Below are 26,475 nucleotides of genomic sequence, written 5' to 3'. Positions count from 1 at the left end.
GTCGCCCATCGGCCGGTCGCCCGGAAAGGATACGGCTGCTACGAGACGACGGGACGATCGCACGATCGTTCCCCATCGCGAACTAATGCCGTACGCGCGACTAGGATCTCTCTTTTCGGTTCTGACCGATGTGTTCGGGGTGCGGACGATTCGGAAGCAGAAAGGTAGCAAGTAGCGGAAGAAACGCGCGACGACAATTTTATTTTTATTAAACGCCAAGGTGTTGACACGATTCAGCGATACCTATGTTTGATCTCTTGCACGAGAAAAATATGCCGGATGAAAACTAGCCCGTACAGAAAGCCGTACATCAAAACATTACATACGTGAAATAATGGATGAGAAAAAAGCTGTTCAGCTTAATAAAAAATTTGCAATTGGAAGGCGTACTTGTATATTTCGAATTTATTTCAACAACTTCGACATCTAGCTGTAATATTTATTTTATTGCGAATCAGTGCGATTTACAAACTACTGCATGCATTGTTGTTACTCTTACAAGCGAAAAAATTCAGCACTCAATGTGCAATGAATTCTCACGCAGTCCATCGTGGTCCATCATAATCCAATCGATGAAAATGGTGGAACTGCCCCAGCCTGGAACTCCTTGTCTCCTTGTGTACTCCTCATCGACTGCACTTACACTTTTTACACTTCACTTCACTTTACACTTTGCACTTTACACTCGCGATACTGTTATTACAGTCGTTAAACGAATATTTATGTTCGAACAAGATTCACTTTACTTTACTGCGGCGTGCAATGGTCCCACGATGAATCGCTCCACATTATGATGGTGAAGCTAATTTCCTCAATACTTGGCGGGCATTCCTTCGCAATATATTTGCGAAGCCTGCTCTGTAATATGTTTGCGAAAGCTGCTTCGCGCAATGTGCATACGAAGTTTACTCGCGCGATGTATTTACGAGTTTTATTTTAAAACAGGTTTATTTTAATTTAATTTAATAACATGTATATCTCTCTATTCGAAATGATATTACTTATGCGATTACGCGAAATCTTTTAACACATACGCGTGTAATATACAACCGATCCTATCAATATAATGAACGTAATTACTGCGTTAATTTTTAGTGCCGTCTTGTTCGACCGTACTTGAACAATTATGCTTGTCCGTAAAACGTTAAATTAATGATTGAACTAGGACATGAATCACTCATATATAGAGAATTTAAGATGCACACGCGATTTCTCTCAATTGATTGAGACAAAAATATCTTCAATTTAAGAAAATATATAATTTGTCCATTAGAACTTAATGATGAATAAGCTGAGATTTACAATCACACTCTTCAATTAATAATTTGTATATGCATACGCAAATCTACATAGAAAAGCATCTACTTCTATTTACTAAAGCAAAGTAAATCGCACTGATTATTACCAAAATATATCGATCACTAATATAAAAAATATTTTTGGTTATCACTCACCAGTCACGCCTCAGGATCGGCCGTATTCAGCTACTCACTTCTGAAACAAAAATGATGAAAACCAAATTTAATTACATTTCAGATTTCTAAATATATTTAATAGATATATTCATATATAAAGTGTTAAGTCTTTGCAGTGTTACGTCACGATTTAAATTAATTTAATGAATACATTTTGCTCCGTAGGCAACTCGGTGTCATTGAGAACATAAAGAAAGCGATGTATTAATTTTTAATGTTGCTTTAATATTTATTTCATATCGTAAAACGAAGTGATTAATTTCTTATCAATTTTTAATATGAAGTAAATTTACTTTAATTAACTTTAAAATTATTCGTTGTGCATTAATCATATTTTTATTACATAAATAAAAATAAATATGATCAATAACCAAAGCTATCGAGTTAATCGTATTATTCACAATCGGAGCTATGTTGCGAATACATATATTGAGATCTTTGCAATATTTAATTAAAGTAAGGCGATTGAGACTGATATGCATTCATTCGTATAAAATATGCGTTTTTGATCATTTAAAAGTTAAAACATGCAATTTAATATAATACTCAATTAATGAAGCATTAAGTGGAGTATAATTTGCATTGATATAATCGGTTCAACGAACAATACGAAAATAATAGGTAATCTTGCGAGAAACCAAACTCAAGGTTGTTGACATTTTGTAAAGTTGTTGGTATTTTATAAAGTCAAGGATACACTTGCGTATGGTTAATGATTGTAGTCAGTGATTGTTAGTTAGATTGGTATGCGTATATACGGTGTATATAAACTTATATTTTCGTCACATAAAATTTTCATTTAAAATTCTAATTTTATAATTGCATTTGATTAATGCGAAAAATGAGCTCAACACGACACAACGCATACACAATGGCGTTAATAAATCGCGTCTGTTTTATGTAAAATATTCGTGTCAATTTAATGAATAAATATGATTTTCCTCGAAGGCAGAGGAGTCAAAAAGATTTGTGAGCTTATTTTCGAGCCCATTCTGCTGTTAGCCTGAATCCAATCCTTCGGTATTGCGAATTTGCTGCGATCTTCTAGTCACTAGCTGAGTGAAGTTGCCACGGTCACGTGGTCACGCGGGCCGTGATCACGCGGGACAGTTGAAATCGCGGGAGTGGAGACCGCATTACGCATTAATTTAATTTTATCTTTTTAACGCAGTAACTAGAGATTGTCGGAATCTTAAGAGATTTCATAGCGAGAAATATGCTTTAATAAATATCTACTGCATTAAATCGGATAATTTATCGTTTGAATAGACAGACTCAAGAGAGAGTAAAAAGTTTGCATAATCGCATTTTATTAATACTTTTCAATTTTTCGTTTATATAATTTCTGGTGGTGAACTGCACATATATGGTTTTTACTTTTGATAGTAGACGGCATATTACGTACGTCACGTCAAATATAAATTATACACATTTTTACCATCCATGCAATAAGTTGCAACAATAAGAACAACGACCATTTAATTATAATGCTAACAACAGTTATCGAACTTACCAGGAAAAAACCGATATGGCTTACTCGTCAGGCAGCCATCTGCGAACCGTTGCATGCGCAAAGTATTTGTATTTGATAAATATACATTTATTGCGCCAGTGAACAAGCGATACTATCGCTAAAAAGTTACAGCTCACAGGGGTGAGTTGGCGAGCAAAGCTCGGCGTTGCGAGCGAAATTGATAATGACGCTGAAACGATCGCGCTAATAAGATACCTCGGTGCTCGAGTTCAGTCGCTCCGCCAAACGCGGGCGTGACGATCACGATCGCCGGCGTCTTGTCTCGCCTTGTGCTCGCCGCTCGCTCGCGATCGCACAGGGGCCAATTAACGAGGAGGATCCCCGTCATCGCCCAGATACGCTCGGTTGGCTCGTTTTTAATTGATCGCGCGGAAAGAAGAAGCGCGCCGCGATAAAACGGTAGCAACACGGCTCGTCGCGTCGCGGCCGGGCGAAGCTCGCGCATAAGACGCGCGGCCTCCCCTGGCCACTTCACCGGCGTCGCTTTACGATTCGATCGGGGCAATTTGTGAAATTTATAGTCCCGGCAGTAACGTAATGGGTACGAAGCGCCGCGTTAACGAAGTCCGATGGTGTGCGCGGCCGACTGCGCTGGTATGCGCGATGCGCATCGTGTATACGTGTGTGCGCCGACACGCACGATCGGTACATTATTGTTAATTAATTATAATTCGGATCGCGTAACTGGGAGGGGATGCGCGCTGTCACGACGGCGCAGCGGCCGAGAAACGTCGTCGTCATTGCCATCAGCTGCGCTTTCATTACCACCTGCTCCCGTTCGCTTTCTTCTCCGTCTCTGTCGCTACCCCTGGCTCCATCGGCACTGGCACCGCCACCGCCGCCGCCATCGCCTGGATTCGAGGGGGGCCAGGCACGATAAATGAGATCGCGTGATGACGATGCGCCTTACCCTGCTCGTCGCCGCGGAGAGAAACATTGCGCGATGGGTAGGCCGGCAGGAGCGAGATGGATCGGGAGAAAATAGGCGAAAAGGAAGGCAGATTGAAAGGGAAGTACTGAGACACGTAGAAAACGGGCTAAGGAACTAGAGAAGGAGAACGAGGAGGAGGAGGAGGAGGAGGAGGAGGAGGAGAAGGAGGCACGACAACGAGGGGAGCAGAAACGATAGAAACCGCCGTGGGAGAGAGGCGGAAAGCGAGGGGGCCCAGGAAAGAGGGACGACGACACGGACCGAGGCGGATAGCCGTGTATAATGCACGAGAGAAGCGGGGAAAGAGTAACGAACTGGCAAGGTCGAGCGTGGTAGGCCAATGTCTCGTCCTCGTACTCGTACGAGGTGAACCAGCACGCGGGCTGCAACTACCTCGTAGTTACCTCGTTGCGATAGTGTGCGCAGGCCGTTGCTGCCACCGCCACCATCGCCACCACCGCCACCGCTGCCATCGTCGCTGTTGCAGCTGCAACGGTCCAGCGGCATCAACAGCAGCAGCAGCAGCGGCAGCGACGACGGCGGCAGCAAGGGGGACAAGAGGGGGGCAAACGCGGTTCTACGGCCGTGCCTGCAGCATTGCAAGGCCGCACCGCAACCGCGAGAAACCGGCCAGAAGAAGAGGAAGTGTTCCCCACCCCGGTTGTGAGAGCAACAGAGCGCGAGATGGAACGCGAGAGGAGCGAGCGAGAAGCCGTGGCCGGAGTCGGCTTGGAAAGGTACGCGCGACCGCACAGAGCGCGAAAGACGAAGGACGAGAGAGAAAGAGAGAGAGAGAACGTACGAGGGACACGTACCGAGGGAGATAGCGATGGAGATGGAAGAACGACGAGAGGAGGAACCCGTGTGTGTTCGGACACGTCACCCTTGCCATTGTTGCGCCCGGCAAAAGCGGAATGCGTAAATCACCGCGCGCGGCTGCCCTTTTTCTGCCGCGTTACATAACTAATTCGAGAGCCTTGCACCGTTCGTCCGCAGTTGCTTGAACGCAACTCAAGTCGCGGTCGGTTATTAGCCTCCTCCGTCCCCCCTCGCGAGAGGCAGAGCTGCACGCAGATCCACGTGGGTTTGGTCAAAATTGGTTTATAATGGAGATTCATCTCGGGCTCTTATCTGCCTTGACTCCCGCCTGCCCGACAGATGAATTTCGATGATTTACGCGACGCAGAAGAAGAGAGTGGCCGCGGGATACTGTCGAGATTAACGTTACAAATACGAGTATACCGCCACGAGTTGTTCCCAGGTCGTGAGACTCCTCGGAGTGGAGGACTAACGGTAACGGCGTGATTAGGTGCTCGAGTTCTTCCATCCCTCGATATCTTTTTCGAGACGGAAGCGGAAGCTCTATGGACTCATTGTCCTCGATCGAGATCAAACTTACGTGGGGCGAGGAGCGAGGCCGAGGGTATCTCTAATCAAGTCGGTGGATACGTGTGTGGAATTCTACCCCCGTCCGCCTTGACGTATACGCGCACCGACGCTCTTCTAACTTTTTTTTAATTTCGATTCGAGCTCGTGATGTGCAAGAGAGAGTGACTTTTTCCCCTCGGGCAAGGTGCTAAGTGATTGCTAAAATAGGATAGCAATGGGTCCACGTGATCGCGAACATCAGACGTCTCCCATCTCGTCGTCGTCGCTTCGTGGCTTCCATCGGTAACGCGGTGGCGCGCCGATTGTCCTCGCCGATGCGATGCAGAAGTTCCATCGTTTGACGTGAGACCGACGGGACGGTCGTGAGTGCGAGGGTGCATTAAAAAGTCAAGGGGGTCTTCTGGCGATGCATCGCGACCCGTGACGCGAATAAATTGGCGAGGCCTGCGCGGGGGCACGCACGACCGGAAACCCATTCACGTACGTGTTGCGTGCCGCCTGGCCGTGCCATCTCATCTCGCGCAGCAACGCAACGCAACGCAACGCAACGCAATGCAGTGCAGTGCAACGCAGCGCAACCCAATGCGTGCGCGGGCACGCCTTAATATCGCCTTAATAAGAAGCGTACGTGGAAAACAGGTTACGAGGTGTGCACGGTGGTGCGCCTCTAATCTCGCTTGTCCGCCTCGACTACGCTGCACGCGTACGACGCGCTCGAGATCTCCGGAGCGGGTTGCAGCGAGTGCTCCGCGCGCGATAAGACTTTTCAACGAGTCCGCTCGCGATCGCAGCGGCCGCTCCGCCGACACCGGCGGAGTCGCGTGTATAATGTTATGCAATTTATTTGGCAGTTCGTGAGCGAGTAACGCAAGATAGTGTTGTCCTCTTTGGAGAAGCGAGCACAATTACCAGCAGGCCGAGGAGAGGAACGAGAGACCGATGGGCGCAACGATAGTCGCGGCAGAAAATGAAAGAGAGACATAGTGCTGAGATGCCTCGATCTGTCAACTCTTCCTTTCCTCCTCCTCCTCCTCCTCCTCCTCATAGAGGATACACCACGTCGTTGCTTTTACTCCCACCTATATGTGAGATGCTGGATCGTTCGCAGTTTAGGTCCTCCTCAAGTCGCCGCTTTCCGGCCGGTATTTTTCCTCACAGTTCCTCGCAGTTCCTGCGAGTCCCAGCGTCGTCCTCCTCGCAAGCTCGCGCGCGGTTACCCAACACTGTGATACGGCCGGGGAACGTTCGCACGACTCGTCACGTAACGCACCCGCCTATTGTTAATTTTCCGAACGTCGTAACGAGTCTCCCCGGGGTAATTCGAATACTCGCGGGACTCGTTATCGTCGTAGAGTGCCGCTTCTCGACCGGGCAGATCGTTCCCGCGCACGTCTTCGCGATCTTCTCTTTGCTTTTCGGCGCAGCGATGTGGGCGGGTACATACCGACGTGTCGGCTTGTATCGCGTGCTATCGACCGTGGCGTGGCCACCGCGAGTCGATATTTTATATATTTTATTCCCGGCGATATTTGTCACGGAGAGCGCGAAGAAGCGTCCGCTCTCGTATAATTCATTATTTCGGATCAGCAGGAGGGACGAGGGGAGGCGGCGCGGACGGGTTCATTAGGGCCGGGATGCGCGTCGCGCTCGGTTTAATCGAACGAGCACGAATCGCGATTGATACGGGTGAAAGAGAGAGAGAGAGAGGAGAGATGCAGGAGAATGCGACGAGAGAGCCAGGGGTACGACGTGACGTCGAATAAATACGCGGCCGGCATTAAAGCGAGAATACGCGGCGCATAATGGTGTCCGCGCCGCGCGCGGCTGTTCGAAGCCGAACCGCCCCATCGATTGTGTCGCGTTGCCTTTTGCGCTCGTGGGAGCGCGATCTGAATGCGCTAAATATAGGCGCGGTTTGAGTTATTTATGCCGATGCAAATCGGCGAGCCTGTGTTCACCATCTCCGAGTGCGCTATAATAATTAACGCCGGTGTGTGTGTCTCTCTGTCGCGAGCGAGAGAAAGAAAGAAGCGGATCCGTCTCATTTGTAGGAATACATCTCAATGAGCGGGATTATTATCGCGTGGGAGCCACGATGGAAATTAACGTGTCTCGAATTGTTACGTTACACGCTCGGGGCAATCGATTTCGTCTGTCCACACGCGAATTTTTCTCCTTGCTCCCGTCTGAGAAAGAGAAAGAGAGATATTCCGCGGATAATCGATTTCTTGAATACACTCGCCGCGTATCGACGCGGGAACCGTTCAGCGCGGGCTCCATTATGCACTGTCAGTTGCATGATCTTCCGTGATCGATACTCCCCGATGATACTGGAAAATGCGTAAATTGCGGATTGCCACGCGCAAGCTATTCGCAAAGATCGGCGGCGCAATCTCGGCGTTTCCTCGAGTTTCGAGAGTCGGAAGCTTCACGTGATCGCGAATTGAATTTCGAACGATTACCCGCTGTATAACCATTAACGTCGAACGTTAAGTCAGATATGGCGTGGCTCACGAGCGATGAATCATTCTGCGGATCTAGATACTTTATAGATCCCGTCAATTAGGATTACTGCAATTAAGCGACACGCAGGAAAGAGTCCATAAATAAACGCGTCCGACACGGCACCAACGCTAGACGAGAGTTGCGCCGCTGGTTCGCGGGACGTGTGTGTCGCGAGGTGTGCGTTGTATGCACGTATGCGCGCGCGCGCGTGTGTGTGTGTGTAGAGCCGGCATTTTTCAAAGGAAAGTACACGGTATTATACGGGTGGGTCGACTTTTGTAACATGATATTGCGTGAGATACCATTCTTGAAACGATAAATCTCTCGAATCTCCACGGCGCGCCACGGTATTTTCCCCCGAAACGAAAAACTCGCAGCCAACCACCCACATACGTGCAATTCCTTCTATACGTGCACGACACCGCTTTGATTCCGAGATAAACGATAAGCAAGCGGCGCGCACCAGCCAGCCTCAGCGCAAAACTCCGGCCGCTGGTGTATATAGCAACGCAGGCATGTCGCATAGCTCGCATTGCGACGACGTTCGAACTCGCTGACAAAGGACACATACGGCTCTCTTCTTCTTCTTCTCTCACCCTGTCTCTCGTACTCTCCATTTTGCCTCCATTTCTCTATTCTTTCCGCTCTCTCTTCGTGATCGCGGCTCATGTTTCTCTTTCACCATCCCTTTTTCCTTTCTTTTCACGTCGCGGAATATTCACGTCGCGGTGGCCGTTCGTTACGTGTGTCGCGGCCACGGCCCCGATAATTACGTTGCGGTCGTTTGTTTTAGCGCTAATAACAGCCCCTGATACGGCCCTCGCAAACGCCGTCCCCTCGTAGCGCCGGAATATCCCGTTTTCCTCTTCTTTCTTTTCTCTCGCGCGATATTACTCGCGTGTGTGCGTGTGTCCCGGGCTTAAGTGTTCAATCACGGTTTCGATAGGTCGGTCAGATAAAGCGGTTTCTGATAATTAATTTACGAGCTGCGGACCGTACGTACGTACGCGGCCATCCGCACCGCGATCGGCACGCCTATATTTACGACCGCCACAAGAGTTGTCTTACATTGTTTGTAATTTACCGTGGCGATTCTGTGCGCCCATCATCGATCGTCACTTCCGCCATTATGAACGGGAAGTAAAGCCCGTAAAAAAGGTCGTCGGCGCGCTTTACGGTGCTTTATTCCGCCGCCGGAGAATTGAACTGCACTTGCACAGATAACATGTAAACGTTGTTGTTCGGCCCTTCGGGCCGAACGATGCAATTACAGTTGTGCATTTGTATTGATCGCGATTAATTCTTCTGGCCAGACTGGACCGGCACACGATCCCGAAAATTCCACTCCAGCAAAGGTCGAGACCTAAGACCTCTCGGGTTAATGACGCTGATAATTGAGAAGCGTTTGCAGAGGAGCTACTCATTGATCTTCGTGGGAAAAAGATTGATTGCAAAAAGATCAATCGCCGCAGGACGCAATCCTCCGAGAAAGAAGTGCACCGCGTCTCCGGGATTTGCTGCATGGCAACCATTGCGTGCTTTTGCGTTAAGATAAGCTTCCTTCGTTTCTTTCCTTCGTTTCTTCCTCCTCTGCGTGATTTTTTCCCCTTTTTACGTTACAGTTCGCAAAACATTAGCAAACACATAGTCGACTCATTACTCGTGTGCTGCAAATGATAGTCCCAGCGAGAGCAAGTAATTACATAGAATTAGCATTATTCCTTGTGGCAGTGAGTTTTACTTATAACAGGAAAATCATTAGATCCAGTCATTAACGTATGCCTATACATATGTATCGCACAGGTTTTTACTTCATTCATTGTTGTAGGGGTGGTCGCGTACATTACTTTTTCTCTTCTGACGATCTTGGCATGCGATGCGTGCGCGAAACGACCGTAATGCATGCAGTTCCGTGGCTGTTTAAAAAAAGGAAGAAAGAAATACAGAAAAAAACAAGAGTTTTATGATATTCCGGAGCATTCCGGTCTCTCACGTTCGCGTTTCGCTTTTACGATGATTTTACGCCGCGCGTTCCTCACCCATACGAATTTGCATATTTTTCGCAGTAACTTACTCTGGCTGCGCGTCGACATAAAGCAGTCCAACTTCGCGAATGACCATGTAAAATGAAATGGACAATATTAAAGTTGGCACCAGAAATTGCTCCGTAAAAATACGGACTCCTTGATCGATTTCGACTGGGACGGAGGAGCGTCTTCGTGTTTGCAGCACCGTTCTGCGCGAAACTCTGAACGTTGATTTATTGTACGAGCTCGTTTCACGAGGGCGCGAGCTTGATGGCCGGCGAGTCTTAATTGCCCGAGTTTCATCCACAAGAGCGCAACCTGCCACTGTTAAAGGTCGTTGGAGCAGCGACAAGGAGGCGATGGGGAAAGAGAAAAACGGAACGGCGGAAGCGCGATTAATGTTACAAAACGTAAAGTCATTACTGTCGCGGATGTATAAAAAATGCGAGTAAATTGGATATCATTGGTTCATAAGAGTAAAGAGAAAATACACCGGCACCAGCACCGGCAACTACGAAAAGCGTGTGCCATGGAAAGAATAAATCTCGTATTATCTCACAATTAGAATTAAAATCGGAAACACACACGTCGGGGCAGTACGCGGTATATCCCGGCGTCCGCTTTTGCTCGTTTGCGTTTCGCGAAAAACGTTATAATTTTCGCGTTACCCCGGGCTGGAACGTCGGATGAATCTAGCTGCTGCGAGCGGTAACGCAAGACCGGCCGCATCTGAATTTCCCGTTTAGTTCGTGTGATCTCTGATGCGTGAGGACATTAAGAGACGCTCGTAGCAACGAACCCGACACACCCGACTTTATTCGTTACCGTGATTTCACAATCGCCGAGACCGGGAGAGCAGTTCCTCTTTAAGAGAAAGCAGCCGTGCTTACGCGCTTCGCTTGTAACGTGATTAAAACGTCAGTCTGTATCAGTACATCACGGGATCATGCACTGAGCGAAACTTAAAGAGAATATTGCGCTTTCCGTGGAACGTATTTCGATGCTCGCTGCGTGGAGAAAAGATCGAGCGAAACGTTTACGCACACTTGTACGCGAGATAACTTGTTCCTGAAAATTTTAAACACGCGGCTCTCATCATTCTCCGCCGTGAAAATTCACAATCGCGCACTTTTGATTCTGAATTTTCAATTTAATTATAGAAGTGATAGGGGGAAGGAGAGGGGAAATTTAATGCTGACGCAATAGATCTCTCATTGAATTTCTCGGAATAAATGACTCGAGTGAAACGGGGATAATATCGCTTTTCATTGCGATATTCATCTAGAATATTTCATGCGTCGAAGTCTTTTATTGAACATTGTAAAGAAAGGCTTAGAATTTACTCGTAAAAAGGAAAAGAAAGCGTACCTTTATTAAAGTAGCCGTACACAGCATACGCAGCTTACTCTACGAGCTCTCGTGAAGAAGTGCTCTCGCGCTGGATAGAACGTGTTCAAAACTAGATACCACTGATGAACAAAAACATTAGACGTGAAACTGTAAGTTAAATAAAACGAACGAACGACACATGAAATAAACAAGACGTAGATAGACATAGACTATATATAGACCATATCATTTAGAAATAATACTGTCATGAATTTTATTACTCTGTAATTTTTTCAATAATTTCTATAATTTTTACATTTCCGAAACACGTTTATTCCTAATCCTGATGCGCTCAGACGGACCGAGCCGGCCGGTCTCTTTAACGTTTCATGTCACTTTAACGGCGCTCATAATTGCCCAAAGTCAAGCATTCGGCCAGTGCCAAGTTACATTTTGCAATTGAAGTGCAATTGCGCTCGCTCGCAGGGCACGACGCTCTCTCATCGCCCATGCAGTAGTACGGACCTAATTCGCGCTCTGTCAGGGTACCGGAGCGCGTTCAACCGCCGCCAGTAGCTCTCGGCTTTAGAACATCGTATTCAAATGTAACTACGTGCTGTCGGTGACGGCCTAATATATAAACCTGTTATATGGAAATAGATGCATGTTTTTACCGGCTCGCCGCCTCAACCGGCATTTCTCCTCCCCCCGCGTCGCGCGAGCGCGCGGTTATGCAAGTCAATTTAAATGGTCCGGGGCGCCGTCCGATCGGGAGACTCGTTACCACATTTGACGGTCAGTACCGGCCCCTCGACCTGATAACCGGACTGCTAATTAAAGATGTTATCCCGTTTGGCCTCGTTAACGCGGTCAGGCACGCAGATACAACTATTAAGACGGCCATCGTCGTTAGTGTTTATCATAATTCGAGATCGCGGCCATCGCGGTTTCTCATGTCTTTTTCCTGTAGATTTATTAATCTGTTTTCGCAAACTTGTCTCGATTCCGATCTGATGGAAGTTCACGGATGGGACTTGCATTATTCTTCGCTCGCCACTCCCTCATTCTAAGTCAAATCCGCAACGTTCCACGATGATGACGCGTTAACGATGCGCTAACGTAGACCTGTTCAACAACGCGGCGCGATAATTAATCCGGCCTTATTAAGGGCACGTAGAATCTGGTTTTACGAACACCGGGGGGCACCTCGCCCGATGGCTGCCGCCGTTTAATCCGATCGTACTTGATACTCCTCGGTTGTGGTTGTGGATTATAATTATATTAAGCGATTCCAATCATCAGTTCTATTTATATTAAAATGGTCGTTGCTAGCATCCGCGTCGTTTTATCGCGTCTTATCGATTCGTCGTTCTTGTGATTTAGCGCTAATCGCGCGTACGTTAATAACGTCGGTTGACAAGAATGGCAGCATCCCTTTCTGAGGAATCGTGTGAAATCGCGGAAAAAGGAAAAAGAAGCGGACAGAGACGAATGTCAGGCGTCGGCCAGTCATTCGCCGCGTAATGAAATTTCATTCGACGTACTTGAAAAACTACGGGCGCCGCATAGGCTCGCTAATAAAGAGCGCTCTTCTCGAGCGGCCTTCTCATTACGTCGCAGAGCGTTTCCTACGCCCTGGCGAGCAATTTCCCGTCTATTATATTCTTTTCGGCACGAGACGGTGTCAAAATTGCAGCTAGAGTCCTCGCTTTAAATTACCTTCTGCAGAAACGACAAGGAGGACCATCAAGAGCGAAAGGACGGTCTCGAGTGTCATATCGAGTCGAGAGAATCGAGGATTCTCGGAGGCAAAGTACCACTTTATATCTCCTCCTTCGCGCTTACTGCAGTCTACTTCGCCGAACGCAATTCCGCAAGGTGCAATTTCTATGGAAAAACCGTACCGGTTGAGATACTCCAGATACAATGTCGTCGTTATAAATGAGATTTTCGCCTCGGAACGCCTCGATATTAATTCCGATATTGCTCGTCTCAACGCGCGCATCCGTCCCATTCGGCAGAGGCTCTCTCGGCTGGTTTACGTTAAAAACGCATGCTGGAAACTCGGTCGAGTCGAGTGATACGAGTGCCGCAGCCGGTCTTCAAGTCGGACAGTAAACATTAAAGACCGGCAGGCCAACCCCCGTGCCGCTTACCTCGAAACTGCAACGTGAAAAATTGATCGCGGCCCCCGAGCATGTGGGCACGTCTTGTCCGTATTTTCTACTATCCGCCAAATTGAGTGGCATACTCCTCACCCAGCCAACGTTGCCCCCCGATATTTCCTCGGTGCGCTAGGTACCGAGCAAGTTTGCTTCAAATTCGTTACTCGAATTCGATGCTCGAGCGAGGAGAACGCGATAAAACGCGCGCGAGCGGAGCGGCAAATTTCAGGGAGCCTCCGATACACTTTCGCTCGCCTCTCTTGCGCGCGTTATTAATCGAGCGCCTCCGTGCCCACTCCTTCCTCGCAACTTCTCGCGAAAGAGAGACTCGTAGAGCGGCTCGTAAAATACCCTTATCCGTTGGAGCCATCTCTCCATTTGTCCTTTACCTGCTGGCCGTCGCTGCCGGTGTCAAGCATGGATGAGTACGCAGCGGGTGAAATCACCTGGTTGGTAGATCTCCCCGCCAGATATGACGAGCATCTCCGCGTACCTATGTACATGCGTACGTACGTACGTACAACTCGTGTGAGTACTTAGGCACGTTGACGTCTACCCCGAAGACACACGCTTTACTTCCCGCGCACGTACACGCCTATAGACAATAATAAATAGCGTCGTGGAGCCAGCCAGGCGGAAGGAAAGAAAGAAAGAAAGAAAGAGAGAGAGAGAGAGAGAGCACGACTGGATGGAGAAAGGGGGCGGAAAGGGAGAACAGCCCCAGCTTGGCTCGAGAAACCTTGTATTTCCGACACTCATTACCCGCGTGACTGATGACACGTGAATGGAGGTGACAAGAAAAGCACGGTCATACCTCCTTTTTCTTCCTCTCGAGCCCTCCTTCCTCCCCCCCCCCCCCGCCCCACATGTTCCCCGTTCCCTTTTCTCCGGCCGTTTTCGTTCTTGCTGCGACGGCGTTGCACCGTCGAGGCCGCACGTTCCCCCTTCGTCCCTCCTTGCTTAGCGCCGATCGCTCGGAAGACCATTTCGCATGCAATCCACCACCGTGAAACACGATCAACCACTCGCGATGGACACCATAACGCGGTCGAGCCTAGTTGGTCGAATCGCGAACGACACGGCGAAACTCTGGACTCGGGGTGCATCGGTGAGAGATCTACTTGTCTCTCGTGCAGCAATCGTAATTCTGCGCAATTTTTCGTAATCGCCTACAATCACCTGCACCCCTTTCATATCGCGCGATTCGTCGACGTTCATCAGCGTACATCAATTTTGACGATGCTTCCCAATGATGCGAAGGGTGATTTTAATTCTGACGCGGTCCCACGTTCACGTCTCGTGACATCTCGATCTACCGATTTCAGTATTTTCAAGCGAGCATCTCGCTGAGGCCGCGAGCGAAGCAGGAAGGAGCATCGCCTCCGTTTCTCTCGCCGCGGCAGTGCCACTCGACGACGACGACGACGACGACGACAACATAGGAAGGACAACCCAGGCCGTATTATAATGCAATCAACTATAGGTGGATGCGCTCACGCGAGACCCCGTAATGAGCTCCTATGTTAGAGCGCGGCGGCAGTTACCGGACGCGGGAGGCTACTCATCATTGTTTACCGCACCCTCCGCACTTCCCTTATTCTGCCTTATACTCTCACGTCTCCTCCGCGCGTTTTCTCGTCCGCCTCCTCTTCGCTCTAATCTATTACTCGGCGGACCGCGGCCGCTTCATAAACCGTTTATCGCTCCGAATCAAACCGCCGCGGACGCGGGTGGGTGGACGCTGAACAAGACGCTGTGCGTTAATCAGCTGCTTCCCTCATTCCTCTTAATTCTCTTCTTCCTTTTCCCTCATCTTCCTGCTGCGCTCGCTCGCCGTTCGCTACTCGCTTTCTCTCGTTTTCCTCTCGTTTTCTCCCATCACCGGAATGACCATCTCGCTCCTCTTCGTAGTACACGCGAGCTACACGACGCAATTGCACGCCAAGTCCGCACCTCCTTCGCTTTCTTTGCCTTCTTATCTTCGCGACTGATAAGCGCAAAGTCCGTCCTCACCGGAAATCTTGCGCGAGCGAGATGTCGCGTGTCCGCGGTTCTTGCTGCTCGGACGATCGCGTTAATTAACGATAATAATCGCCGGGAGAGTCGTGCCGTTTCGTCGGGGATCGGTCCCTCGACCGCTGCTGGGGTGATCACCCGCAAGCGAGCGCGATCCATGCGGGGGAGAGAACGAGCAAGCGGAAAACGTCTTCCTCGTGTTCGTTTTTTGACAAAAATCGCGATAACGCGATGACGCGTCGAGCCATCGCGCGTCGCATAGCACGATCGCGAGCTTCGCCGCCGACGTGGCTTCAGCTGCCGATGCGAGTCTTGTTTCAAGTGTAACACACGCGATGTGCACGTCGATACGTTATGATGATGACTCGGCGAGTCTGGCGGGGGGAGGGGACCGCAGGGGGAATCGCTTGTAACTGTATCGACGCCGCACCGTTTTCCTTATGGTCCAGCATTTTTCTCGCGCGTCTCCTCGCTCGCTCGCGCACCGTCATCTCGCCGATCTCGCCGATCGATCGTTTATTGTTGCGTCGGGTTCCACGAAGCCCACTGTGCGCCCGACGACGAGAGGCCCGGTCTGCTCGTCGGCGGTAGCCGCGTGTATTAAGCATGAAGACGACGGTTCGTGATCCGTGGGCCCCGATGTCCCTCGCCATATTCCCCCCGCGGCGCAGCACAAAGATGCATTTTTCCCGCGGAGTTACACGACGGATTAAGGAAACGGCAACGGCAGTGGCTTGAGATCTGCGAGACGGATAAAGAGCCGCTGTCGGGTGACTCGACACTTCGCATTGTGTCCTGTTTTTCTACGGAAGCCGCTGACGCGTTTCTCTCTCCCTCTCTCTCACCGCCCTGCATATAAATCGATTCACTTCGCGGACTGAAAGCTGGATTTCAATTAGCCGATCGATCGATCGGACGATCGACTGTGGTTCGTCGCAGCGCGGCGTTCGTTCATTCATCGGACGTAGCGATGCGATCGCGCTCGCGCGTGCTTATGCGTCGCGTTTAAGAATTAATGCTCGATTCTTAATTAAAAAGACGCGCTGAAATAATATTTAACCCGGTAATCCGCGCGCGCGCGCAAGCTGTACTCTCGTGAAAGCGCCCGGGAATTAACCAAGTTCGGCAAGAGTTAAAGTACATCTCGCTCGGAGAACTTAAGACGGCGAAAGTGCGGGGAAACGTAAACTCGGAGCTAGTTTTCGGTTTATTCCCCCCTCGTGTCGATTAGATTTAGTTCCAACGGGTCTGACCCTGCTCTCTCTCGTGCTGGTCTACCAGTACCCCCACCCACCCCCGTGCCACCCTCGTCGTCTTGCTTCTCCCAACTCGTTCCTCCGATACATCGGTCGTAGTAGTGCCTCGGAACTTTTCATGGCGCTCTCATTGAAAGCGAGACCGCGCGGCGGTGCTCCGCAAGCCGTTCATTGAGGCATCCTCGACTCCTCCGCTTCCTAGGATCTCATTTCGCCTCTACGATTAGCGCCAGAGACTCTGAATGGACAAACAAAGAACATACGGGGGTAAACCGATGGCTGGATAACGAGAAGGATTGGTAGGCAGAGTAAAAGAAAGGTAGTATCGCGAAGAGGGAAAAAGAAAAGCCTCGGGTGCCAGAGGTACGTTCACGATGCGGTGAGAAACGAAACATCTCGAGTGAGTAGACGGGAAAGCGAAAGAAAGAAGGAGGTGCGCGCGGCCGAGAGGGTGGTTGGTCGGTCGGTCGGTCGGTCGTTCGGCCGGCGAGGATGGCGGAGTGGCAGAGGAGAGGAACATGAAGAAAAAGAAGAAGAAAAGCCGGTCTCTCGAGAGTCGTGGAGTCTCACCTCCATTCGCTTCATAATGATAATAAACTCCCGACCGCGGCATCTCATCACCGGAGGGTACGTCGCGCCTTGCACCGCGGTAAGGGCGTGCCCGGCGCGCGGTGGAGAGAGAGCAAGAGAGAGAGAGAGAGAAAAGGAGAAATGAGCAACTAGTTAAAACGAGATGCGGCTGCGGGAAGGTTGGATAGAATTGAAGACAGGTTGCGCGGCGGCCGCAGCTTCCTCCGCGCTTCATCGTCGTCTTCATCGTCGGTTCGTGGTCGTCGTTATTGTCGGAATATCGGTTTACCGATTTTCCCGTTGGAGCGCGCACCCCCTCGCCGCGCTTGCACCTGCCTGTCGCGACCGTGTTAACCGCGCCTTTTATCCGTCCGATGCAAATTGAATGCGACCCCACCGCGTTGCTCGGCTCGCTCCACCGTTTGCCCCATGCCGACCCCGGCGAGGGGGTTGAGTGGGCACGCGGGGAAACAACACGGCACAACCGTCACCCGGGCCCAATTACACGTGTGCATACGGTCGATTGCGGTCACTCGCATGGGGGTGGGAAGGAAAAAAAGAATGCAGAGATCTCTCGCGACACGGGGTAATTTTTCATCTGTCGATCCTGCGAGCGAATAGGGAGACAAGGGGGACGCGCGCTTCTATGTTGTAAGACAAGTGTATTCCTCACGTTGATATTAAATTAGCGTTGTAGATTAGAGACAAGCACGTTAATTAATAAGTTTCGGACTGCCATTTATCGAACGATACATTAACCCCCGGTGATTTTAACCCTCTGTTAGTGGCGAGAGTAAATTTAACTCGCGTCGCGTAGGGCGGCCTCGCCCTTCTCTGAGCCCTCCGGGCTTGATTCTAATTGCCTATCCCTTTATTCCTCCTTTGTTTCAGGCTTGCCCTGCAATAAAGATAACGATATTTTATCCTCCTTTTGAAATATTTTTCCAACTCGCAGTTTAACGTATTAATAAATAAACGGCACTCTAATTTAGCTGCCGCGTTAGTACAAATTACATTTCTTGCGGTGTCAATTAATTCAATCGACGTGGCTGCGAAGATAATAGTAAGATATGGCTGTCGGAAGGCGAATTAGCGCGACGCCGTATTTATTTCGACGTGTAGCTCCGATCGAGAGATCACAGTCAACTTGCAAAGTGATTGCAAATGCGGGCCGGCTTGTTTACACGGAACTGATTTGCTCCATTACAGGTGCGGAAGCGGTATTGAATAATTTATGCGATCCAGGGGGGCTGTTGGTGGGTGGCACCATAATTCAAGAGGTGGCTATCGATAAAATCGGGTGGATGTATTTAAGCGTGCCGAACGTGCGCACGCGTGTTCGCAGGGTGGGCGTATATAAATAAGACAGCGTGTCGATCTAATCGATCCATTGAAAAACGCCCATGCATGAAGCTGTCTCGCGCCGATGATTCCTCTGTACCCGGTGCATTTAACTCCCGCATTCGTTGAAACGTTCACACGCAATAGAAGCCAACTTGCCTGCCAGGCGACATGCTAGCATTAGCAGACTATCGTTGGTCGTTGTCTTTCCTGGTGATTCGTTTATCAGAAAATTGTTAGAGGCTACTTATTTACTTATTAATGGAAAACTTTGAAGGATCTTTGAGTGATATTGTAATATTATAATAATTCTGACCCTTTTTGGCCCCAAAGAAAGTAACTTTATTTATTAATCTTCGTCTAGCTCCGAATTGAATGTGTAATTAAGCTTCGAGACCGGCCACAGGCAAGACTACGATTTCCGGAGCGCCATGTTTTGACTGTGGATTCTTCATCTACAGGTCATTATAAACAAAACTTAAAGAGTGATAAAAGTGGCTATCTGGTTTAGTTTAGGAGATATGGAGGTTTTTAGTCGGAATTTGAGAAATCGACAAAAAAGCGTTTTTGCTAGTTCCAGACTATAAAAGGTTTTAGCCGTCGTTCATTGTTTATTAAAAAGTTATTAACAAAAGAAGTTTCGAAAATATAGTAGTTATTTTGAATATTGAAAGACATAAACGACGAATATGAACGAAGGAAGGAAAGTCATTTAACCTAACCTAACCTTACCTAACCTAATCTGGTTAGGTTATATTTTCCGAAAGTGGAGCCCCGGACTTATACGCTCGTTTTCAGCCCGCTTCGCGGGAGGGCGGGGGGGGAGGGGCATCGCCCCTCCCCCCCGCCGGGATCCGTGCCATAAACCAGGTGATCAAAATTTGTACAGTGAAATCTGTTCCACCGGTTCCGGCGGGGGAAAGGAGTAAAGCCCCTTCCTCCCGCCCTCCCGCGAAGCGGGCTGAAAACGATCGTATGTGTCCGGGGTTCCAGTTACGGAAAATATAACCTAACTCAAACTTATTTCTGATTTAATGCTAAAATTCCATCAAATATACTCTTTCGTAAACGTATATGGTATCGTAAAATTATGCTCTAGTCATTAAACTTTTTTAGTAATAATTGTGTAACAAACGAGCGACAGGTGAAACCTAGTGCGGGTTATTCAAGAAGGTGACCTTGTAATATATGTCAAACTCAAGTCCTTGCTTCGCGTGGACAGTTGAAAAGTCGTGCAAAATCATTAAATTTCTTTTTTTTAAATAACTTTTTAATAAACAACGAGCGACGGTTAACACTTTTTGAAGATCACTCAGGAGGACCTCTATAATATATGTCAAAGTCAAGGTCATCGGGACGGGCTCCGTTATTGTCAATATTTACCCTATATTGTTCTGAATAACGCGAAAATAGTCTGCAACTGGCAAAAAAGCGTTTTTGTCGATTTCTCAAATTCTAACTAAAAACCTCCATATCTCCTAAATTAAACCAGATAGCCACTTTCACCACTCTTTAAGTTTTGTTTGTAATGACCTGTAGATGAAGAATTCACGATCAAAACTTGGCGCTCCGGAAATCGTAGTATCCCCCGGCCACAATCCAAAACCGACTTATCACGTTGGAAAGCTAAAGCCGTCTGCCTCTGCTTCGACCTCTTCCTTGCTGTCTCGATCCGTCTCCTGTTATTCTAAGTCGACTGTTATTGTTTGTGTATAGGTCGAACGCAGGTCAACCACGTTTTGAGCATCCAGGAATATCTCTGGCCTTTATACGATCGAATAATCTGTGACTGAACTATAATTTAATTACATTTAAATTAATTTAAATCAAATTTCCTACAATATATTCTTTCGTGAGAGATTTCACATTTTCAATCTGCAATATGATTCTAGATATTTCAGTAAAAATCCCCCGATATTTTTACTGACATTTTTATTTGGAATGTTATTGGCTATTAGCGAGCGATATAGAAGAATTGTAGCGCACAATCTGTATGTGAATGGTCTCTAGGCGATAACACCTAGAGAACGGTTGCACAAAACGTCAATTTCAGCCTTTCGGAAGCTGGCCAGGATTTAATTATTGGAGGTCTCTGACAATGTCTCGATTCCGAGTAAATTTCAGGTTGAAACTATTAATTCCATTAACAGTTTGTCTACGTGACCACTATGGGGGAGTTCTGGGATGAGATAACAAGAGAAAGAGAAACTAGCCAACACAGACCCAGACACACACACACACACACACACACACAGAAATTGTTATGTGTCGATGCGGACGGTTCTCCTGTGTGGCCTATTATTTTATCGTTTTAGCTTTCCTTGAGAGGAAAATAATATGATTTAACTCCTTGCCTGCGGATATTCATCATCATTTTTACGCCATTCGACGATATATCGTACAATAGACTTTAGACGAATGATAAGGCCAACCGTTTCTATTCTCCGTGACATAGGGTAGGAACAATCGATGCTTCGGTGACGTTGATTCAAGACCGACGTTTAAATCAGCGAACATCAAGAACCGAACTCGCTCTTTGAACGTTTGTGCGATGAGAAGCCTGCGATGAGAGACCTAACGCTAACGCAGATTCGATCGATATTCGCTATTTCGGAAACATGATCGCACAGATTCCAACATCCGCACACACACTGACACACTGCGGTGCACACGCGCGCACCGCAGTGGCGAAACCGTGGTTGTACCAGGGTCAAACAGAAGACGTCGTCTTCCGGAACTTCGCCACTTCCCGGGAAACTTGGTCTTTGTGCGGGGGTCAATTAGACCGAATCGACGAAGTTTGCTCGTATGGCAGACGAATCCCGAACAATCGCCGTGCAGTCACCTTGAATTTTCGCCTGGAGAACCATCGGAAGGGAGTGCTTTCCTTCGTCCCCTCCGTGCGAGTTCGTTGCACCCCCTTCTCCTCTTTTCGCTTCGCGGGATCAACTTAAATACGGCTTCGTGTCTGTGCAGTTTACATTCAGCGCAATAATACCCAGCGTTTGTTAACTAGTTTAATTAGTTAACGAGGGAGCGCGCACGCAAGACTACGCGCGGCTACGTGTGTGTACGTGTTACACGTGAACACGCCCACGTTGTCTGTTTCATATCTCTCGTCTCGCGGTCGGGAGACGGGGAAAGATTGATTACCGGGAGATTACTAAAATTATATTCCGATACTGATTAGGTATCGCCGCGAGCGACAACACCTGAGCCTATATTGAATCCCGCGGAATAGTTTCGGAGACAAATGATCTCGTATACGAGTCGTCATTTATTTACGCTTTAATGGATTCCATTCCTTCTCTCCTCCCGGCTCTTGTTTCTCCTTCTCGCCGGACACACGGTGCGTGTCGTGAACCGTCGTCGCGTGAACAGCCGCAGGATTTTACGAGAACATTATGTGCAAATTGACATTTATTCTTGCACGCGTAACGCACGTGTTTCGCGAGGTAAAGGTGCGGAGACGTCGCGCTCTCAGCAGCAGCAGAGGACCTACGCGTCATTACCGCGCGCATTGTACGCGCGAGACAATGCGAGCCGTTATTCCGATTGATATTTTATTTCGTCCTTTGACCATCGGCTCGCAGTCGTCGACGCGGGTTGCATTAAACATCAGGTAGGTAACAGTTAGAGGTGCCGTCGTCCCACTTGGCTAAACGTTCTCAGCGGAACGAGCGCGATTGTAACCCTCCGGCCATCGAGGTCCGGAACCGTGTCCTATTTTCCTCTTTCGCAATCTAGCCTGGGAGAAATACGCGCCGGACTGCATTTAAACAGATGGATAAATCAATGAATAAGTGGGCTATGCGCACCTCCGTTTGTCCACGTGGAATTAAACGCGCCGTGTAGCAGCGACTTGATGTACGCGCTTTCTTGGGATTTCCGCTCGCGAGAGGTTTGCACGATCCTGAACGCGGTTGGGAGCGGGTGAATCCTCAACACGGCTCCTCGTCGAATTTTCTACGCCTGGGTGTGCGAGGGAACGCCCGGGGGAAGGAACAGGTCGGGGAAGCGCGATTTCTCATATTTCGGGAGAGTCGCTTTGGCTGATCCTCGCCGAATGGGATCCGTTCCGACTGAACAGGCGCGATTCGCTCCGCGCGGAGCCCGTCAAGTCGGATAATGCGATTTAACGTACCGATTTTGATATCTGGCATCGTCGAGCTCATTGCTCCCGGTAATTGAGGATGCATCAAGAGAGAGAGAGAGAGAGAGGGACAGAAAGTAGAAGCAGGAAAATGATGTCACCGGTGAAGGAGAAAAGAATTCTCCCGCGCAGCGGTACATAACTGCTCGTGTAGAGAGAACAGCGACGTTAATCGGAGACAAGCGAGTCATTGAGGCCAGAAAGAAACGAAGGGAGATCCCGCTGGAGAACGAATTTTACGGATTCAATTGACCATTGCTTTGCACCTACGTTTCGATTTTCGCTGCGCGTGCGTACCCTTACGCTTCTTATATAATTGAATCGATTATTTTTGTAATTAGAGAATCGACATAATCACGATGGTTGATTGTATCGTCGTAATAACTCTCTTATGGAAGTTGCCGGGAATCCGCTTTCGTGCCAGCTGTGTGTGTCGCGTTCGGAACCCTATCATTCTCTCTCTCTCTCTCTCTCTCTCTTTCTCTCTCTCTCTCTCTCTCTCTTTCTCTCTCTCTCTCTCTCTCTCTTTCGATGAGATAAATCTCGTTACAACTATCTCTGCAACGGGCTCCCGCTGATCGCCCCGCCGCCGCTTCCGCGGTAATGGGATGTAACGTCGGAAAAATGCGAGCGCGGCTCCCTTCAATCGATTTGATCTCTGGCGAGTGGATAATCAGGATGGGCAGCCAGCGATGCTGATATAGCTCCCGGTGAGCGCCGGTAAGATCGAATGGGATCGTATATCCCGTCAAAGGAGTGGAGGACGAACTTCGGTACGGGAAAGTTAGCGATAATAAAAAGCGGCGGCGACGGCGCGAAGGCGGAGGACCTCCCTTTTGCGCCATCGATGTTTCACTTATCGTCGGAATTAAATTTGGACGAAGCTGTTCTCGAGAGCTGACGTTTCGTCGCTTATCGGTTGCTTTATCGCTCGTTAAACTTTCTCCTTTACCCAACGCTAACTTTCTATAGATAAACAAAATTAATATTGGAAGATAACGCGAAGTCAGTTACAATGCTCTCTCGCTGCGGAAATTGCGCGTAAATTTCGACTGCAATGGTGCACAATCATTCGGATGGATCAATCAGAAACAAAACTTATTCAAGTATCGCTTTATTAACAGTACAATACATCCCTCGTAAACCCTCGTAAGTCGCATTTATCAGATGTCCACAAGTTTCTCGATTATTGTTTGCCCGAGTAAACCCACGTACCTGCACCAAAACCAAAGCGCGTTACTCGAGATATTACAGATTTCCTGTGGTAGCATCAGCGCTCTATCAGTCGCTCTGACCGAGTGAGATTCTTTCGTTCATGATCTCCGAATGACGTTACAGCCTACCTTGAGCGTATCTGCACCACGCCTTCGTACCATGTAAACTACTTGCGGCGCGATCGGGGCACCATTCGTGCCGGCATCGGTTGCCCTTGGCGTACAGAGACGGCGAGTAACGTGTAGTACACGGCTGATCACTCTCCGTTTCCGTAGCAGCATGCTGAAAGAATACACACACGTCCGCGAACGGCGATTTGCGTACGAGTGGGCGTTCCGAAGTCGTCTTGCGAGCATCGCTCGACGGGGACGGCGGGATCGAGGCGAGGCCACTTGATCGAGAGAGAAGCGAGCCATGGTAATGCCAAGTATGATTACTCGCGTGGAGATAATATGTGTAATAACAATCGCATTAGCCGTCCGCCAAGAGTCGGCCGTGGAGCTGCGGGGGATCCGGTCTCGGCGATGGAGTTTATGTCGATGTTCCTGTCGGGGCTCCGACAACGCGCGTCCAACTGCCCACCGCAAACCAGGCCGATCTGATTTAGTAATAGCAATAATAGTCTGGATTAAACTCGCGGCCAGCATCGGACACTCGTCCCGAGCATCTCGATCATCCCTCGCGAAGTATCGTTAAGACCGGCGCGCATCGCGTATCTGTTGCTTGCTTTTTGCGATCTGCTCAAGTTACTCGCGTTCGACGAACATGTTCCGGCGTGTTCGACGTGACGGGGAACCCGTCACGCGGATCGCGCAAAGTTCCGTGAGAATTGACGGACAGCTCTCAGCACGCGATAACGACAACGGATAATTGTCATTATCCACTCTCGAAATGGAGAGCCGCCATTTGCGGCGCGTTTCTACCAGTCGACGCCTACGACTATAATTGACGGGTGTCTCTCAAGTGAACTTGATGAACATCAGTGGAAACCCATACGCGGATCGCAAACGATTTCCCGGGATGCCAAAGTCGATGCGCCGAGCGCATTTCGCGTGGCTCGCTGCGCGTTCTCGCTCCCATCAAATAATTTTAACGCCATGGAAAATAGTACGCGCGGCAAGTAATCCGATTTTCGTACGGTTCATGGTTCCTGCCTCCAGCCATTTAACGCCGAAAAGCGTCCGCCACGAAGCAGACACGAAGAATCGTCGCGCAACGCATCGCTGCGTTCCATCGGCCGAGCTGACGTGCCCGAGTATTTAATCCCATTTTGATGATCCCCTGAACGACGAACGCTTTTCGTTCATCCTCTTTCCGCGTCCCATACACGTCGATCGCTCGCCGAATCAATATCGTATCGCAAAGTGCGTGGCATCGTTCCCCCGCTTTTCCCGCGCGTAATCCACGCTTTCCGTGAAAATCTGCGTTACCGCATAGAGACCGAAGGACAATCCGCGGGGATGTCGCCGGAAATGTCTCCGATGCGAAACGAAGTGAATTATCGTCGTTTACCGGATGTTCCCTCGAAACGAGAACTCCCGGTGATCCGCGCGATATAATTACGCATCCGATAATTAAGGCGACAACGGTAGACAAAGGGGCGTTGCGCGAACGGTAGCGCGCCTCGTTTATTCCTCCCCGCGCTCGTCGAGGATGCATTATATCCGCGAGAACAGAATTTATCGAAAGTTATTCTGCGAAAAGTGGGAGCTTCTATTCGGCAGCAATCTGTTCCTCGTCGATCGAGGTCGATCCCTCTTCTTCGTCGTTTTTTTTTCCTGTCGTCTCTCGAACTCGGACTTTTGCTCCCTGCTCTCCAGTAACACGCCACCCCTGGTCGCTCCACTCTTTCGCTCCCCTTTATTCGCTCCCCTTTCCCCGAGTCGTGCCGGTCGACCGCGCCACACCGATTCAATATCGATGCCAGATATTTCGCGCGACCGCTCGACACAATAATTCAGTTGAGCAGGTAATATTGGCGCGGTAATGGTCGAACCATTTGGCTGTGTCGTTATGCTGCATTGGCGCTTGCACGTTTACGGGCCACCCCGTTCCGCTTCCAGTCACCCCCCGCTTGCTCTTTTACTCTCCACTGTGCACTGTGTGCATCCCTTTGCTCGCTCACCTACCCTCCCGCTCTACCATCACCCTGTCGTGATGCGTTCGATATATACATACTATGCTATCCACGAAAGGTCTCGACAGTTCGTTGAAACGGAATGCTATCATCGAGCCATGCATCATTATCGCGCTCCCGCCGCCGTTCGGCAATTACATAATTCTTACCGGCGTTATGCGACTGCGCGCACACGCATTTCTTTACATTCGCGCGCGGATATTGTTCGCCGATACGATTGCCGTTTATTAAAACGACTGGCTTTCGAGCGCAATCGAAAGAATATCGCTGGCCGATCTGGTGGTCCCACCGTGATCAGAAATAACGATCGGCATCCCGATAGCCATTATCGGGAATTTCGAGATTTTTTTTAGCGTGACAATGAAACGCGCAATGCTTTACTATGCGTCTATGTGTATGTGTATGCGCATTACGCTGATGGGATATGAACAT

The 26,475-nt window shown here is 49.0% G+C and overlaps 1 protein-coding gene across 1 annotated transcript in view; it reads left to right on the top strand.

The window, feature by feature from the left end:
• Positions 1-26,475, top strand: part of LOC105280980 (autophagy-related protein 16-1) — a 433,806-nt gene that overhangs the window by 132,939 nt on the left and 274,392 nt on the right. The gene's annotated exons all lie outside the window — the stretch shown is intronic.

The sequence above is a fragment of the Ooceraea biroi genome, chromosome 1 (genome assembly GCF_003672135.1).
Source record: "Ooceraea biroi isolate clonal line C1 chromosome 1, Obir_v5.4, whole genome shotgun sequence".
Lineage (NCBI taxonomy): Eukaryota > Metazoa > Arthropoda > Insecta > Hymenoptera > Formicidae > Ooceraea > Ooceraea biroi.
This window is presented reverse-complemented; position numbering and strand designations above follow the sequence as displayed.